This window comes from Mya arenaria, chromosome 5 (genome assembly GCF_026914265.1).
Source record: "Mya arenaria isolate MELC-2E11 chromosome 5, ASM2691426v1".
Taxonomy (NCBI): domain Eukaryota; kingdom Metazoa; phylum Mollusca; class Bivalvia; order Myida; family Myidae; genus Mya; species Mya arenaria.
In genome coordinates, this window is record NC_069126.1 from 25,713,690 (window position 1) to 25,733,577 (window position 19,888).

General features: G+C 35.2%; 2 protein-coding genes across 5 annotated transcripts in view; both read right to left on the reverse strand.

Moving 5' to 3' along the window:
* The window catches only part of LOC128234564 (semaphorin-5A-like), an 83,693-nt gene extending 71,633 nt beyond the window's left edge, over window positions 1-12,060 (reverse strand). For 2 of the 4 annotated variants that reach the window (XM_052948851.1, XM_052948852.1), the window contains exons 1-2: window positions 11,567-12,060; window positions 7,715-7,770 (exon numbers count right to left, since the gene is read on the reverse strand). The gene's annotated coding sequence lies outside the window, so the exon portion shown is untranslated. The remainder of the gene's footprint in view (window positions 1-7,714; window positions 7,771-11,566) is intronic. The other 2 variants (XM_052948853.1, XM_052948854.1) reach the window with 2 other exon arrangements.
* Window positions 1-19,888, reverse strand: part of LOC128235578 (uncharacterized) — a 58,892-nt gene that overhangs the window by 29,286 nt on the left and 9,718 nt on the right. The window lies entirely within an intron of this gene.

The following is a 19,888-nucleotide window of genomic DNA, read 5'->3' on the forward strand; positions in this document are numbered from 1 at the left end:
CTGATTTTATCAAATTCATCTTGCAGTGTACATATTCAGTCTTCAATAATATTGCTATATAAGATTACTGTATGCCCCTGCGAAAATGATGGCCAATAACCATGGACTACCATGGACTACCATGGTAGTTCATGGTCATATGACCATGGACTACCATGGACTACCATGTTACGTCAAATGGCCGCCCCACGGTATCACACCATGGTAGACCATGGTATTATACCATGGTAGACCATGGTCTACCATGGTTTGATACCATGGTAGCACACCATGGTAGACCATGGTCATAAACCGTGGGGCGGCCATTTGACGTTACATGGTATACCATGATATATCATGAACTACCATGATATATCATGAACTACCATGGTATATGACCATGAACTACCATGGTAGACCATGAACTACCATGGTATATGACCATGAACTACCATGGTAGACCATGAACTACCATGGTATATGACCATGAACTACCATGGTATATGACCATGAACTACCATGGTAGACCATGAACTACCATGGTATATGACCATGAACTACCATGGTAGACCATGAACTACCATGGTAGACCATGGTCACATACCATGGTAGAATATGGTCACATACCATGGTAGACCATGGTCACATAAATAGGATTGACAACAAACTTAACAAAGATCAAAATCAGTGAAATGGAATTGTATTGATTAAAATATGTTTATGGCGTCATCTAGTTTAGCATGCCGAGTACTGTATTCTGTTGATATCCCATTTACATGTATATGAGAAGGAAAAAAAAATGTCTTATTTCTCTGCAATAGCTAACAACTTGTGCCAAACTTTGACTAGAACAAAATTATAGTATATATATATATATATATATTTAGTATGATATAGGCCTCAAACTGTCCATTATGTAAAATATTGGAGCGTCTTCAATAAAGTTCTTAAACTGAAACTGTTACATTTCAAGAACTTGAATTGTTCCTGCACACTTAAAGAGTAGTAAAAGTACAGTTCTTGAACAGTTCAAGAACAATTCATGCACATTTCTTAAATAGTAGTAAAAGTACAGTTCTTGAACAGTTCAAGAACAATTCATGCACATTTCTTAAAATGTTCTTATCATTTTCTAGTGGTTCTTGTACACGTTAAGAATAGATCAAGTACGGATCTAGAAATGTTCTTGCATGGATTAAAATCTTGAAATCTACCCAGTAAATTCCTGACTAGATGTGATAACAATTGTTGAACGATAACGTTTTAGGAACAAATCTTGAACAATTGTTACATTATAACTTTCTTGTTTAAAATGTCAACCACTATTATGAAAGAAATAGTCAACAAGAAAATTGAAAACACTTTCTTATAAGCTCCAGTTTTAGGTAACCAATTTCAATTCTTCATGAAAAGTAGATTACTTTTCTTAACTGCTTCTGTTTTACCACAATGAACATTTTTTTCATTTATGATTATGTATTAAAGTTACAAGTATTGCTCACATTTTACTGCGCTTATGCTGTATGAACGCAGTAGGGTAAGAAAGCAAATGACCCAAGATGCTCTAACATGCTTTATGAAATTTGCTCACATGCCCTACTGCGCTGTTACAGCATAGACGCAAGTAAAACTGTTATCTCTCCTTAATTATATCATTATATTTTTCAAACATGTACTTTTAACCAATGTGCATAAAAACATGGATAAAAAATTCAAACTAACACAGTTGATAAAGTTATTGTATTTAAGAAACAAAAAGTATGCACCTGCACATTAATGGTTCTTAAAGGTAATTCTGGAGTTTAAATGCATAGTTATTAATGTCTTAATTTTTTGCATCAGCGCGCCAAACTCAGTTTTGTATTTACTGATAAAAGTTAAGTCATACAGTTGTTATTTTGATTCTAGAACGACAGCGTATTAATTGATTCGCATTTATCATTTTCCATGTATCGAGCTTCTTTAGTCCAGCAAATTACTTATCCATGTCAGTGACGTCAAGCGTTTGATGAGAATAACATGAACTATTCATGAATGACAATTTGGACAAATCATGTTCATGAACTTCCACTAAGTTCATGAACTCCTGCTTAGTAAATGAACTTGACAGTTCATGAACATTATTTTTCCAAAATGTCATTCATGAACTAAATTCATGAATAGTTAATGTCATTCGACACAAGGTGATAATTTCATCATTACTACACATCCATTTATAACAGTTTTAATTTCTTATGACGCATATAAACACAATTAGTAAGAAACCATTGAATTGCTCATTTCAGTCCTTGACATTTACATCTAGTCTCTGTACCCAGGTCCCTTTTCCTTATACACTTGATGATGAAACGCATCTGCGAAAAGATTTTTTGCAGTCATTCTTTGCATGATTGTTTTTGTTGAAGTGGTCTTTTCTTAACTCTGGAAGCCTTTCGTTGTCTAAGACTTTGACATCCATCTTCCAACCTGAAAAATATTTCTTTTATTTATTTGTACTGCCAACATTTTCAAATAACTAACGGCCAGTTGGTTATCAAATCAGTGCGAATTAAGATTTCAATGTTGCAGGTAAATAAATTAATGATAGCTTATTTAATTCTTTCGAACCAAAGAGCTCAAATTTATTGAGTCTGATTTTTTTTAAAGATTCTCATTAGTGTTTGTCTGTTACATATAAAATCCACTCCACACATCCAACCATATTGTTTTCAAAACCAGAATGAAAATCTTACCATTTGCTTTAAAAAAATAGTCTACTCACTGATGGATTTGACAATTTACGGCTTTGAATGTTTTTCTCCTTCACTGGTTGATTCGTTTGAGGACTGATGATTTATTTGTTAGCTCCTTTGGGTTGGCTAAAATAGACGAAACAACATTTCAGACACTTAACCATAATTTGCTTGCATAGTGGTTATTTAAAAGGTCAAGGGTTGGCAGCGATGCAAAAGTCCATTGAAGGACCAAAATTTAAAAATGTTAAAAAAATCAATTTCTTCTTAGTTTTGAGGTTCAATATTTAACAAGCATGATTCATACCCATTTATCCATTGCAACATGAGAAGCTGTAATTAGGATTTGAGCATATTTTATGATATAAGATTTTATCAGATTTCAAATCAAAAAGCTATATTGTCTTTAAACATGAAGAGTATATTTGTGACTGAGTCGAAGTTATTGAAACTGTCCAATCAACAATGTCTTTGTTTTGATTGCAGCTATATTTAAAAAGATATTAACATATTTGTAACCCGGAAATGATCTCTCATCCACTACTTTTCATTATTAACCTGAAGAACTTTTATTTTTTATTTGACAAGATATAATAACGAACTCACAACATTGTTAAATAGGTAGTCTGGAGCATTTTGACATGAAAACAAAGTGATAATGTCAACAGACTTTTTAGAATAAATGTGAAAGTTTTTTTTATAAAAAATATTAATATTCTATTGTAAAATGTGTTAACTCCCTACTAACATGTCGCCAAAAATATATGTTTCACTCCCCTAATAGATCGTTCCTCAAAACAATAAAAACTTTTTTAAAGGTTTTAGTTTTTGACCTTCCCCACCCACTTTTGCATCGCTGCCGGCCCATTACAATTGATCCTTTTTCTCGACAAAAATAGCTTACCAACGTTAAGAAACAAATTTAAAAGCTGCTTTAATATATATATAAATTAAGTATTAGCTGAACGCTAGTCAAAAACAAGCATTTAACTGTGTTTCTACACAAACGTATTTCGTATGTTTGTCGCGAAAATGTATTACAACAAAACATATTTGCTCATTACTTCAAAATGTTGCTATGTTATTTTAAACAATAATATTAGCGTAAAAGATCGTTATAAACGTTACTGAATTATACTCCTTACATCGCTTGAACTTACCTTAAATAAACGAAACAAGACATCAGTTTATTTGGCGCATTATATTTCGACAAAAATGGCGGGCGTTCGAAACTATCTCCGCCAGTGAAGAGCGTTTCGTCTTAAATGCGTAACCGTTAGAATATAGTTATATAGCTACGTTAGAATATGGCTATAGTATTTTGTAAATATTATATTTAACCGGTTTAACAACTAATTAACCAGTGTTGACCACAGGTGCTCGTCACATTGCCTGGATACAGTAATTTTATATAAAATAAAATATTTTTATTTTTTTATTTTTTTATTTTTTTTTGACAAGATAGTGAATACATGTCATTTTAAAAAATATTCCACATTTTTCATGAAAAAAGTTACTAATAACTTGACAAAATCTTGACAAAAAATAAATAAAAAAATCTATTAAAAAAATATGTATATAAAAAATATAAATTACTGTATCCAGGCAATGTGACCAGCAATCCATGGCACCTTACATGATACATATGATATATGTGGTGCTTTAATTAAAATAAATTTAATTTTAATGTTCATGTTATTTTGATATGGAATTTTCTTTACGTTTGTTATTTTTTATTTATAATCTTTGGGTTATAACTGGGCCAAATGTGTTACACTAAATGCACCAGCCAGTTGTAACCACAGCTACCTCAACTTCCTGCCTGTTGCTGATGCAACTACTTGTTTTTGTACAAGTTTCCTTTCAAAGACATATATTTTATATGCAGAACATTTTAAGAACTTGCCATGTTCATAAGCTGTTCCTATGATGTGCCAAATTGTTTAAAAAGAACATTTCAAGAACATAAAAGTTCATAAACTATTCTTTAAATGTGCCAACTTGTCTTTATGAACAGTTCAAGAACATTTTAAGTGCAAACACTATTCATGAACTGTTCTTATATTGTACTTAAGACTTTAATATAGAACAGTATTAGAACAACAATAGTCTTTAAAAAATTCAAGAACTGTTCTTAAAAAGTATTCTTGAACTGTTCAAGTACAACTGTTCTTAAAAGTGATCAGTTACTGTTCTAGTACAGTTTTGCATAGTTCTTGAACAGTAATTAAACACAAGAACATCATTTCACAGAGGAATGGAGCATAGATGCTCATTAATGAGCAAATGCTCTATTTCCCACAAATTGTTTTCAAAGGTTTTCAAATTTGGCATTCTTCCTTTCCAATAGATATTCTTCCTTTCCATCAGATGCTTTCGTTGTGGATGAGTCTAAAATTAGCAGAACAGCTGGTAAAGGGTTAATACTGAAACACAACTTCTGTTGTTGACAAGTTGTGTGTTTACTAAATATCAGTAAAGAATAAGACCACATTTATTAAGTTGCTATTTCTGTTATTTACCAAAATCAACAAATCATTTTTAGACTTATCCAAAGTAAAGAATCAGATAAAAAAGGATGATGGTAGACTATGGTAAACTGTCACAGTGGCTGACCATGGTCAACCTTGGTGTACCATGGTAGACCATGGTTGAAATGGTGACTCTCGGAGTAAAACTTTTGTACCATGGTCTACTGTGGGGTTTTTCACGGTACTTGATGGTTGACCTTCAAAAACCATGGTATACCATGGTGATCTTTTTTTGTACCATGGTAGACCATGGTCGACCATGGTCAAACCATGGTATACCATGGTGATATTTTTTTGTACCATGGTAGACCATGGTCGACCACGGTCGACCATGGTAGACCATGGTCGACCATGGTCGACCGTGGTCCAGGCAATGATTTTCCCACGGTACTTGATGGTTAACCATGAAAAAACATGGTTGACCGTCAAAAACTGTCAAAAACCATGGGGACCATGGTCGACCATGGTCATTATTTCGCCGGGGTGTCTACCAAAACTACCATAGATGGGAGATTCTCAGAATTTTAACATCACTGCAGAGAAAAATCAACACTTAACAACTATGAAATGTACAACTTCATTTACTTGTCATTACTTTAATATATATTAATCATAATTTTTGCAGTGAAACAAATGGTGATTATGCACCAGTCAATTTTTACCATGGCCTCCCCAGGTCTGGGGGTATACCGGGGATAGCCGGAGAAATGGGCTGTGTTTTTACCTTTCAGGTGGCCCTGCAGTGCCGGGTGAATGCGGTGGTTTTTGTCTTAGTGCCAAAAATGGCGGGCAATGGGCCTTACTTAGAGTCCCTGGGGTGTGGGGGCATTTGGCATGGATTGTACCAGCAGTTTGTCCCCGCAGGACAGGGATCTAATACCCGGGCTTGGCTGGACCGAAAGTCAAAGTCCCCGCTATTCCCCGTACCTGGGGGGGCCGTGGTTACAATTGACTGGTGCATGAGAGTAAAACCAATATGGTGTGAAAATGTCCAATTTGCAACTAATTAAATTCTCCACATGTTCAAGTAATGAATTTTGAAACAAGTTGACTCCAAGGAACATTACCAATTTATTTTAATTCACATTTTTTATGCTAAATTAAAAAATGATCAAAATAATGTATATAATTATGTGTCCTGATATTACTTTGTATACACATTGAAGTCAGGAATGTAACTATACGTAGCTAGACCACCTTTGCCTGCTCTGGTCTACAAAGTTGAGGGCCGTTGTTACTTCCCTTTGCCATTAAAGGGACTAGACACCAGATGAAACAATTGTAAGAACAAAAAAATTGTCAAAAACTTACATAAAATTGATATCGTTAAATACAATGCATTGAATCTTACTTTTGGACTTATCAAATCGCATACGACAAATGCATTTTTCAGTTTTTGCACATTTTTCCAATTCAAAATTTACTGGGCTTGTTTACCACCTAAAATCAAGTAAGTTTAAATAAAGCGTCGGTGTATTTATCTGTTACTATTCATCAGATGACTTTCACATGCTAAATGCACATATTTCACTTCCCAGCAGAACAGACATTGTAAGTATGCGAAAATCTGCTGAGAAACAATGTAGACACAGAGCCCGCCAGATGACCATAGGTGATGAAATTGATCGTTGGAAACTTTTGAGAGGTCAGCTCTGCTGGTATAATGACAGAAAGTTGCTAAAACATGACTTGCAAGGTGTTTGGAATAACCATTCCACGCTTTTTTTAAGCTGGGAAACCATTATGCACTATTTTTAAACGGGGAAACTCAGCTGAGAAAGCAATATGATTGTTGCATTTATTCTTTTAATCATGTCAAATGGTGTATTATCAGCCTCATACAAGCTCGCATCGACAATTCTAGGCGTATTTTGATAAAAAACTGAATATGCTGATTTACAGACCATCTGGTGTCTAGTCCCTTTTTTAGACATGTTTTGGCAAGAAGCATCAGCGCTTTGCATTTGATGTTATGCATAAGCTAAGCTACCCTCGTCCTGTCCCCTTATGTACCAAATATTTTCCTTCAATTTCTACCCGATTCTGGCGGAACAAATAATATTGTACAATTTTGATAGTCTGCGTACCAAATACTGCCAAATTTTGAGTTTCCTTGACTGCCTGCCACCCTCAGAGTACTCCCTAAAACCTACTTGAATATTGCGCATCAACAAGGAAGGTTTACGGCCTCTTCAGCGTTTAATCATTTGCATCGGTTCAGTATCATGCAAAACAGCAATCATAACACTCTAAGCCATACTATTGTAACAAATGGAACATACATATTTATCAAAGTGTAACAATGATGTTGCAAAAGAAATTCTACATAAAAAAATGAATAAAACTGCAATAAATTAACATAAACATCAATAAAGAAGTAGTAAAAATGCATGTTCAGCTATATATTCACAACTTTGTACAAGAGCATTGACACTTTGATGAGGGAAATGTTAATTTAAGAAAACTACTTACATGGTAGTATGTTGACAAAATGGTCAATGCAGGGCTTATAATTTGGTCTGTGATTCCTGAAAAGAAAGAAAGGAACAGTTATACTTCTTGGGTTTTCATGGTAAGTTTGTGTTTTTTTAAGATATCAATGGACGAAAATGCTGGATTCACAGAAAAGTAACTCTGAAGCAATTTCCCATTATTCATGTGTCTTTGTTCTGCCTTATTTTGTTACCTGCATTACAGTACACTGAGGTGTTTAGTCTTCAGTTTGGCACTGTCATGAACCAGTAACCAGCACCAGGTGTCACTCTACCATGGGGTGATCACTCATGGGGTGCACTCAGCTTTGGAAAGTGTAAAGGTGCACTGAGCTGCAGAAAGTGTACACGCTACCGTGGGGTGCACTGAGCTGTGGAAAGTGTGCACTCTACCGTGGGGTGCACTGAGCTGCGGAAAGTGTGCACTCTACCGTGGGGTGCACTGAGCTGCTGAAAGTGTGCACTCTACCGTGGGGTGCACTGAGCTGCGGAAAGTGTGCACTCTACAGTGGGGTGCTCTGAGCTGCAGAAAGTGTACACTCTACCGTGGGGTGCACTCAACTGTAGAAACTGTACACTCTACCTTGGGGTGCACTCACCTGTGGAAAATGTACACTCTACCATGGGGTGCACTCAGCTGTGGAAAGTGTACACTCTACTGTGGGGTGCACTCAGCTGTGGAAAGTGTACACTCTACCGTGGGGTGCACTGAGCTGTGGAAAGTGCACTGAGCTGCGGAAAGTGTGCACTCTCCAGTGGGGTGCACTGAGCTGTGGAAAGTGTGCACTCTACCGTGGGGTGCAGTCAGCTGTGGAAAGTGTTCACTCTTCCATCAGGTGCAGTGAACTGTGGAAAGTGTGCACTCTACCATGGGGTGCGCTAAGCTGTGGAAAGTGTAGTCAACCCTTTCACTCAATCATTGATCAATACAATAGCTACACATTATTGATTTCTCCTGAAGTCAATTTGCTTATATACTCTCTACCTATAATATGCTACAATGTATTACTATATTGTATGTATTTAGCTATCATTAACCTAGTTGCTACATGTTAGTTTTTCTTATATGACTTATACAATCCCTTATAATATGTATAGCTAAGCAAGCTTGGTTTCCCCATCCGTATCATCATCAGCAATAGTGGAAGCAGCAGCAGCAACAAAAGTCAGCATCAGTGTGCAGCAAGAACAAGGATTGATGAAGCCAATACAATGCTAGACTTGGCTAGGATCTCATCCGATGGTTAACATGTTTAGATATTAAGATGTTTTAAGAAAACAATTCAATCACTAGGAAAACAGCTCTGCTGGGTTCCCCATCTCATTAAGTGTTTTACAAACAAGTTAGTTCTGGAAGTCTGGATATCTCATGGTTTGATCAATATCAATATAAGCAGATGCATTCTGGCAGAAAATATATCTTTGCACCAGAGATGTAATGCCAGGTAAGTCTGTACCATATAACCTGTTCATTTTGGGAGGCGTTTAATTTCTCATTATTTCAGAGCTGTTCTGTATTTATTACCTGCAATGTTTTAAATTCCAGGGCCAATCAGGGCACCGACAGTTTGTGCAATTGGAGTAACCAAGGAAAATATCAAAACCAAATAAGCAATACAGAGAACTGATCAAGACAATTTAAACACTCTTTTACAGTACCGAGCTGCTGAGTGAGTCTTTTAATCTTCTGCACTTTCATTACAACTAAAAGTACAGAAATATAATGTTTGTTACATGAACAGATGCCACTGGGAGCTTCCTTGTGGAAACATGGCTGCTGGCTCCAATATCTCACTGAGATCATCCCCAATCTGTAAATCTCTTATATCCAGCTAAAAAACAACAGGGAACTGTAAATAAAATCTCTTCAGGCCAGTGTAGTATTTTATGATCTTTGAGAGGAAATCGGTGAAAAATTTGGCTTACATTCAGCTGTCAAAGCTCTTTTACAATTAATTCCCATGCAGTCTACTGTTGACAGACATTGATTTAGAAAACCTGATAAGCATTTAGGCTAAATTATATAACTTGCAGCTTGTATGGATTAGAACATTATTTAGTCAAAATTCGCTGCAAAATACATTGCCATAAATATTACACATTTTTGTTTACATTAATTATTCTTTGCCATGTACAACACAAATTAAATATGAATTTAAAGTGCTTGAAGCATTACTTGCATGCATGCAAAATGAGACAGTAAAATGTCTTGCTGGGTGTGTATAATGATTTAATGAAATTCAAAATTTGCTGTTTATACCATTTTTTATGAAGCAAAATGAAATTCTGTGTTATCTTTACTACAAATCTGCAATAAATCAGGTCTCATTTTCATATTAACTGGTTCACAGCAACTGTTTCTATGATATTATTAAGCTATGATTTCTTAAACTCATTTACATAGAATTATCAATTGTTGTTGTATTAATTTTACACTATTTTTTTAACATGAGAATAACCTAAACTGTAAGAGTGTATGATTGAGCAAATATATGACTTTAAAACTGACAATTTCACAGAAGTGTTGAAGTTTGGACTATTGCTGGAATTGTTAACTTGGTTGTGGCAAGTCAGTTAAGAATATTTTTTCATTTTTTCTATTTTTCCAATTTTTCATTGGCAGAAAATCTGTTTCTTATAACAACAAGCAATTTCCCATGGCCTGGGAGTATGTCAACACTGTAACGAATGTGATGTGTTTATAATTAATCTAATTTTGTGCATGGCTTTACATAATGTACTTCAGATTGGAACACTGTGCGGTCTTCCTTAACAAACATCCTCATTAAACCAGTTTATATTACTATATCCAGGGCTTCAAGAAGACATTATAATATAACTGGTTACAAAAAGACATAATTATATCATTTACAGCAAAAATCTACAGTTGCTTAGACATAGCCAAGACATTTTTTTTTCTATGAACAAATAAAAACCTTTAATAGGTTCAGTTAAACTTCCTGTAATGAACAGAAAGTTTTCACAATAAAACAGACTTCAACATTACACATACTCATTTATTTACCTGGTACCTCTTTTTTTTAACTAATATTATCGCGAGTTTTAATTCTATATAAATTATGCAAAATCACCATTGCAACATTATCCACAATGTTGCCTTTTTGCAGGGAAACTTGCAGAAATCCCAGAAGCATTGATGATTGAAAACTTAAGGAACATGAAACCAAGTTAAGATGACTAACCAAATAACACAGAATTTTAAATGAAATAAATTAATTTTAAAGGGCAACACATCCGTCAACAGTTGGCATGAATGAGGCTTTTCGCCTTTTGTAATACATTTCTGACAATATCTTGATTTATCGTCAAAAATATTTGTTCAGCCGACAATTTTGCTCCAATTTCTACTGTATGGTGAATGCGTTATATTTCATATTTCACTAAAGAATAGGGTCTAGTATTTCAGAAAAATTATAGAAGTGGCAACCAAAACTTACTAATAATATGCAAAGACTATCACCTGAAACTTTAAATGGTCCTAAATGATTCCCCACCCTTATTTTAATGATGATCTATTGCAAAATTTAAGATTTAAACATGCTAAATTCTCTTAAATAATAAAGCAATATCATTTCAATGCTAAAAACACAAAAATCCCCTTAGATTTTAAAATGATTTGCATGATTATAATATAAAATATAAACATAAAATGAGATAAATAAATGAAAATGTAAAGAAACAGAAAAGAAGCTCTATCCAATTGTTTAACCAAATTTATCAGAGTCAATGTTCACTCTAGTAACACACTCATATTTTTTATTAAAGAACTTAGAATTATCTATCGGGATGAGCACATCATAAAATATACTACCTTTTTCACACTGAAAAAAGCAAGAGCTGCGTAACAACGAAAATATATGTCCAACTTATTTGAGGTAAAATCCAAGTGTGGTAGAGTATTCACTAAAGAACTTTTTGAGTAAATTTGCTTTGTCAAATGATGTTAGTTCAGCTTAGTCTGTTTTCAGCTTTCCATCTACTTGTTAAAACTGCACTACTAAACACGGGCCACTCTGTGATGACTGTTAAACAAATAGATCAACTATTACAAAGTTATCTTATCACAAATATACCATTAAAGTAATCACTACTTTTATCCACCAAGATATAGAAAATCCAAATAAATTCCATTAAATTCCCTAGGTACCTAAATGACACACAAAATGCAAATATTTAATATTTTTACTGAACATTATATCATATAATATACATAATATTATCTCCAATATGCTGCAGTCAGCCTGCCAGTCAGATTGAAGCTAAATAACGCTAGGCCAGCCGTCTACCACTAGCTCAGCTTTATAATAAACAGTTTTACACTGGCACACCGCTGTTCATTGACTGCCTCTTAAATAGTAATAGTCCCCACGCTCTAAAAGTTTCATTCAACATTCTCCCTAATAAACTGTCAATGTTCACCATAAGCTGTAAATAAGTGTCGCATAGTTAAAAGATTTTGTCACCCATTATGAAATTTACCAAAATATTTTCAATCTCATATTTGAAAGAAAACATAGCAATTTTTTGTTATTCTTTAAAGATTAAAATTACTGTAATTTACAACACTTGAACCTGAGTCTCAATACTTCTGTTACATCATTTCTTAATCAGGTCACAAAGGCTAAGCAGTAATATTTGGTTTTAAGATATTTAAAAGGAATTATTTTAAAGTCATTAATTTAAAATCTTAAACAAGCTCACTCTGAGGTTCTTTCAAACTTCTTAACAATGTATTGGCAGTGCACATTGTAAAGAATTAAATTGTTTACATCAAGTATTTTGTTATTTCGTTAACTTTTTAAATTACTTCAAGCGCAAAACATACTCCATAGCGCAACCACTACTCGACAGCGCCACCACTAGGGCAACAGCGCCACCACTTTTATAAATATGTGCATTTTTCCTTTTTAAGAAGTGCTTATTAGTTTTGTTGTGTTCCAGCATAGTTACTATACATAACAGTTATGTTTGCATGCGTGAGAATGTTCTTACGGGGTGTGTAAGCACCGAAATGTATTTGCTATGCAATCAGATCTCAAAATATGCACAAGTCCGATTCGGGAGAAAAGCTCCTGGCACCACAGTTTGCACAATATTTAAACGAAATAGTAACCAGCCTGCAGTAGAAGTGTTCTTACACGGTACCACATTCTCCGAATTTCGAAATACGTCCGTTAAGTGAAATTATCAAATAAAATATAAATCATACTCTCGTTTGTTCATGTAAACATAGGGCACAGCTCCATCACGGAAGTGTCGACAGCTCTTTTTCTTTGCACCACCGTAAAGTGGTGGAGCTGGCGTTTAGAGGCCGTGATTTATACAGTTAACTATTTTATACTACGACTACCATACAGTTTCTCAGGTAGACTGTTAACTATTTTCAGAAAGTGTTAACTATTTCTCAGACAGTGTTAACTATTTAAGGCTTCAACCCTTATACAGTTAACTATTTCACAGAAAGTGGTAACTATTTCTCAAGCAGTGTAAACTATTTCTCAGACAGTGTAAACTATTTCTCAGACAGTGTATTTTATTTCTCAAGCAGTGTAAACTATTTCTCAGAAAGTGGTAACTATTTTTCAAGCAGTGTAAACTATTTCTCAGAAAGTGGTAACTATTTCTCAAGCAGTGTAAACTATTTCTCAGAAAGTGGTAACTATTTCTCAAGCAGTGTAAACTATTTCTCAGACAGTGTAAACTATTTCTCAGACAGTGTATTTTATTTCTCAAGCAGTGTAAACTATTTTTCAGAAAGTGGTAACTATTTCTCAAGCAGTGTAAACTATTTCTCAAGCAGTGTAAACTATTTCTCAGAAAGTGGTAACTATTTCTCAAGCAGTGTAAACTATTTTTCTCAAGCAGTGTAGACTGTTTCTCAGAAAGTGGTAACTATTTCTCAAGCAGTGTAAACTATTTCTCAGAAAGTGGTAACTATTTCTCAGACAGTGTATTTTATTTCTCAAGCAGTGTAAACTATTTTTCAGAAAGTGGTAACTATTTCTCAAGCAGTGTAAACTATATCTCAAGCAGTGTAAACTATTTCTCAGAAAGTGGTAACTATTTCTCAAGCAGTGTAAACTATTTTTCTCAAGCAGTGTAGACTGTTTCTCAGAAAGTGGTAACTATTTCTCAAGCAGTGTAAACTATTTCTCAGACAGTGTAAACTATTTCTCAGACAGTGTATTTTATTTCTCAAGCAGTGTAAACTATTTTTCAGAAAGTGGTAACTATTTCTCAAGCAGTGTAAACTATTTCTCAAGCAGTTTAAACTATTTCTCAGAAAGTGGTAACTATTTCTCAAGCAGTGTAAACTATTTTTCTCAAGCAGTGTAAACTATTTCTCAGAAAGTGGTAACTATTTCTCAAGCAGTGTAAACTATTTCTCAGAAAGTGGTAACTATTTCTCAAGCAGTGTAAACTATTTTTCTCAAGCAGTGTAGACTGTTTCTCAGAAAGTGGTAACTATTTCTTAAGCAGTGTAAACTATTTCTCAAGCAGTGTAAACTATTTTTCTCAAGCAGTGTAGACTGTTTCTCAGAAAGTGGTAACTATTTCTCAAGCAGTGTAAACTATTTTTCTCAAGCAGTGTAAACTATTTCTCAAGCAGTGTTTACTATTTCTCAAGCAGTGTAGACTATTTCTCAAGCAGTGTTAACAATATTGAAACGAAATAGTAACCAGCCTGCAGTAGAAGTGTTCTTACACGGTACCACATTCTCCGAATTTCGAAATATGTCCGTTAAATGAAATTATCAAATAAAATATAAATCATACTCTCGTTTGTTCATGTAAACATAGGGCACAGCTCCATCACGGAAGTGTCGACAGCTTTTTTTCTTTGCACCACCGTAAAGTGGTGGAGCTGGCGTTTAGAGGCCGTGATTTATACAGTTAACTATTTTATACTACGACTACCATACAGTTTCTCAGGTAGACTGTTAACTATTTTCAGAAAGTGTTAACTATTTCTCAGACAGTGTTAACTATTTTAGGCTTCAACCCTTATACAGTTAACTATTTCACAGAAAGTGGTAACTATTTCTCAAGCAGTGTAAACTATTTCTCAGACAGTGTTTACTATTTTCCAGACAGTGTTTACTATTTACCAGACAGTGTTAACTATTTTCCAGGCAGTGATAACTATTTCTCAGACAGTGTTAACGATTTCCCAGACAGTGTTTACTATTTTCCAGACAGTGATAACTATTTCTCAGACAGTGTTGACAATTTCCCAGACATTGTTATCTTTTTTTTCCAGGTTGTATTAACTATTTCATGCTACAACTCTTATAAGGAGGGCTGATTGTTCAAAACTGTTCAAGTTAACCATGTGATTAACATGTGATTAACAACATCATTGCCAAGTGTTAACAATTTCTCAGGCAGTGTTAACTTGTTTATATAAAAACTCTAACAAGGTGTTAACCATTTATCAGACAGTGTTAACTATAGTTTTTGTCAAAACTCTAACACATGTTAACCATTTATCAGGCAGTGTTAACTCTAGTTTTTGTCAAAACTCTAACACATGTTAACCATTTATCAGGCAGTTTTAACTATAGTTTGTTAAAACTCTAACACATGTTAACCATTTATCAGGCAGTGTTAACTATAGTTTTTGTCAAAACTCTAACACATGTTAACCATTTATCAGACAGTGTTAACTATAGTTTTTGTCAAAACTCTAACACATGTTAACCATTTATCAGGCAGTTTTAACTATAGTTTTTGTCAAAACTCTAACACATGTTAACCATTTATCAGACAGTGTTAACTATAGTTTTTGTCAAAACTCTAACACATGTTAACCATTTATCAGGCAGTGTTAACTATAGTTTTTGTCAAAACTCTAACACATGTTAACCATTTATCAGGCAGTTTTAACTATAGTTTTTGTCAAAACTCTAACACATGTTAACCATTTATCAGACAGTGTTAACTATAGTTTTTGTCAAAACTCTAACACATGTTAACCATTTATCAGGCAGTGTTAACTATAGTTTTTGTCAAAACTCTAACACATGTTAACCATTTATCAGGCAGTGTTAACTATAGTTTTTGTCAAAACTCTAACACATGTTAACCATTTATCAGACAGTGTTAACTATAGTTTTTGTCAAAACTCTAACACATGTTAACCATTTATCAGGCAGTTTTAACTATAGTTTGTTAAAACTCTAATACAGCTTTGAAACTAACATTTTTTCACAGAAATTTTGGTACCAGAACTCTGTAATATAAGCTAAGCCACTTTATGCTTACACTAATAATGTTACAGAGAACTTTAACAGTTTCCCTTATAGTAATATTGTTCATTTACTCAGTTGTAAGATCTGCAAATCATGTTCATGTAAATAACAAGGCAGAAAAAGCTCTAAAGTTGCAAAATAGATCTTGCAAAACTTTTAGGATTTGTTTAAGGTCAGATCTCAGAGATAGCCCTACCTACTGAGCTTCTAGATCTTTATGTATGATTTATGAAAACCTCTTCTTAGATCATACCCAAGATACATCAACCTGTTGTATACTCCCTCATAAGTTATCATAACATGTTCAGCCTCAGTTCTCTGTTAATTTATTTTTCTTACATGAATTTTTAACAGGCTAATTACGATATGTATTCTTAACTTGAAGGAATACTTATACCGGCGTGTGACTGTCACTCTAACTTACATCACATAACATGTTGTTGCTTGTCAGGTTGGGCTTGTCAAGCCTGGCTCGTCAGGTCCAGGGCTCATCTTGTTGGGCTTGTCAAGCCTGGCTCGTCAGGTCCAGGGCTCATCTTGTTGGGCTCGTCAAGCCTCGCTCGTCAGGTCCAGGGCTCATCTTGTTGGGCTCGTCAAGCCTGGCTCGTCAGGTCCAGGGCTCATCTTGTTGGGCTCGTCAGGTCCAGGGCTCATCTTGTTGGGCTCGTCAAGCCTGGCTCGTCAGGTCCAGGGCTCATCTTGTTGGGCTCGTCAAGCCTGGCTTGTCAGGTCATTAAATTAATTCAAAATAACAAAATCCTTGCACGTGGAAAAAACATACTTATTATTACATCCAGATGCTATTAATGAAGAAACTTGATTGACATCTAGAAAGTAGTATGAAGTCAGGACTCACCACATGGGGGTACATCATTTTACATGATGTTTACAAATTTACAGCTGCATGAGCCATTTTTTAAAGTAAGTTTTAACACTTGCTTTGAATTACTAAATAACTTTTAACTGCTTTAAAACACATGATAAACTTTCCCAGTAGCATTTTTACGCCAAGAAAATGCGGTTAGTGTGACACTGTGCAATTTCCTAGTAGATTCATCATAATAATTGGTTTAGTGGTTTGAGATTCAAAAAAAATTATAATAATACATTACATCTTCTTTAAGTCTCTAAGAATTGGGGTACACCTTTGGCTACCGAACTTTGATCTAAACCTTTTGGTAACCCTCTTTTGAATAAGAGCTCATTCATTACTATGCACTGCATAGTATGCAGTACATGGAAGAATTGGAGTACACATTTGGCTCCTTGTCTTTGGACAAAGGCTATAGGTAACTTTGAAATACAGCTCTTATTACTATGGCCATACTGAACAGGTCATCATTATTTGCCACATTTCCCAAACTTTGCACAAATCAAATGCAGTGTCCCCCCCCCCTCCCACTCCCTCCAATCCACATTACACCCCCCCCAACCCCCACACACACACCCGACACATTAGTCAACCCAAGAGCAGTTGAACTCCCAAAACATCATACAAGGTTTATTGCTGAAAAAAAAGCATAGTTATGATCTTAAAAGTGAATGACATAGGTAGACTATGAATATCATAGTTGACAACCATGCTACTTTCTTCCATTACACTTCATGCATACCGTGCTCAAATTGATGGATAAAATTTTGTTTTTATGGATACGCATGAGGCAGGGGAGACAACTATTTTATCAATAAATTTGCATGTTACAATTAAATAGTCTTCAATAACCCTGTACTGTCAGTTGTCTCCACAGGCGAGTGGTCTACGCAGCTGTTTTGTAATGATAAAGCCGACCGACTTCAATTCAAGCTGTCGCCAGAATACTTTTTCAACGGGAAAACATTAGTATGAGTGTCTGTGCATATTTCCACATTGTGAAACCAATGAAACTGCATCATTAATAATTCATGATTACCAGATTTTCTTAGCCAAATAGCCCATGGTACACAACTAAGCTTGCCCCAGTAGTTTATCGGGGGTATAAGAGCAGGACACAAGCCTGGGAAAATTTACTTTTATGTAAATATTCAATAGTGCAAGTTTCAAAACAATGGGCAATAAATTTCAACAACGGTCAAATACTTTTTCCATAAATGTCAAAAAACAACAATTATTAAAGCAATACAATTCATCCTTTATTTGTCAATTTTATATAATAACAACTTCAATCAACAATTGTAATACTCATATTATCCTTGCTACATAAACCAACGATTCATTAGCCAAATTGTTTTAAAGTTTTTTTTTGTCATTTCATATTATCAAAAAGGGACTGTCATTGACTTTCAAATGTTAACTCAAGCACACTTAGTACATGTCTCCAAATTTGTTCAAAGTAAAAGGACATCATTGGTGTAAAAGATCATTTTTCGAGAGTCCTCTTGCAGTCAGTTTGACATAGGTTTCACCTGCAGGGGTTTTGTGTATGTGCTTGCGTGCATTATCATGTCTGTCTGGACTGAACCTTGTCCAGACTGTATCTTGACCATGCGTTATAGGACTTTCAAAAGACTTGCAGGTTCACCATGATGAGGCAGCGCGTAATGCACAAGACCAAGGTCTGTACCTTAAAGGTCAAGGTCACACTTGGTTGAATGTGAAAATGAGTACTGTTGGTACTAATATACAGGTGTGGCATAGACCATGGCACCTGGTAAATCACACAAATATGACATTGTCCATGGCACCAAGTGGAACAATGGGTGTGACAATGGCCATGGCACCTAGTAAATCACACAAATATGACATTGTCCATGGTACCAAGTGGAACAATGAGTGTGACAATGGCCATGGCACCTAGTAAATCACACAAATATGACATTGTCCATGGTACCAAGTGGAACAATGAGTGTGATAATGGCCATGGCACCTAGTAAATCACACAAGTATGACATTGTCCATGGTACCAAGTGGAACAATGAGTGTGACAATGGCCATGGCACCTAGTAAATCACACAAGTATGACATTGTCCATGGTACCAAGTGGAACAATGAGTGTGATAATGGCCATGGCACCTAGTAAATCACACAAGTATGACATTGTCCATGGTACCAAGTGGAACAATGAGTGTGACAATGGCCATGGCAATTAGTAAATCACACAAATATAACATTGTCCATGGTACCAAGTGGAACAATGAGTGTGACAATGGCCATGGCATTTAGTAAATCACACAAGTATGACATTGTCCATGGCACCAAGTGGAACAATGAGTGTGACAATGGCCATGGCACCTAGTAAATCACACAAATATGACATTGTCCATGGTACCAAGTGGAACAATGAGTGTGACAATGGCCATGGCACCTAGTAAATCACACAAGTATGACATTGTCCATGGCACCAAGTGGAACAATGAGTGTGACAATGGCCATGGCAATTAGTAAATCACACAAATATGACATTGTCCATGGTACCAAGTGGAACAATGAGTGTGACAATGGCCATGGCACCTAGTAAATCACACAAGTATGACATTGTCCATGGCACCAAGTGGAACAATGAGTGTGACAATGGCCATGGCAATTAGTAAATCACACAAATATGACATTGTCCATGGTACCAAGTGGAAAAATGAGTGTGACAATGGCCATGGCACCTAGTAAATCACACAAGTATGACATTGTCCATGGCACCAAGTGGAACAATGAGTGTGACAATGGCCATGGCATTTAGTAAATCACACAAGTATGACATTGTCCATGGTACCAAGTGGAACAATGAGTGTGACAATGGCCATGGCATTTAGTAAATCACACAAGTATGACATTGTCCATGGCACCAAGTGGAACAATGAGTGTGACAATGGCCATGGCACCTAGTAAATCACACAAATATGACATTGTCCATGGCACCAAGTGGAACAATGAGTGTGACAATGGCCAT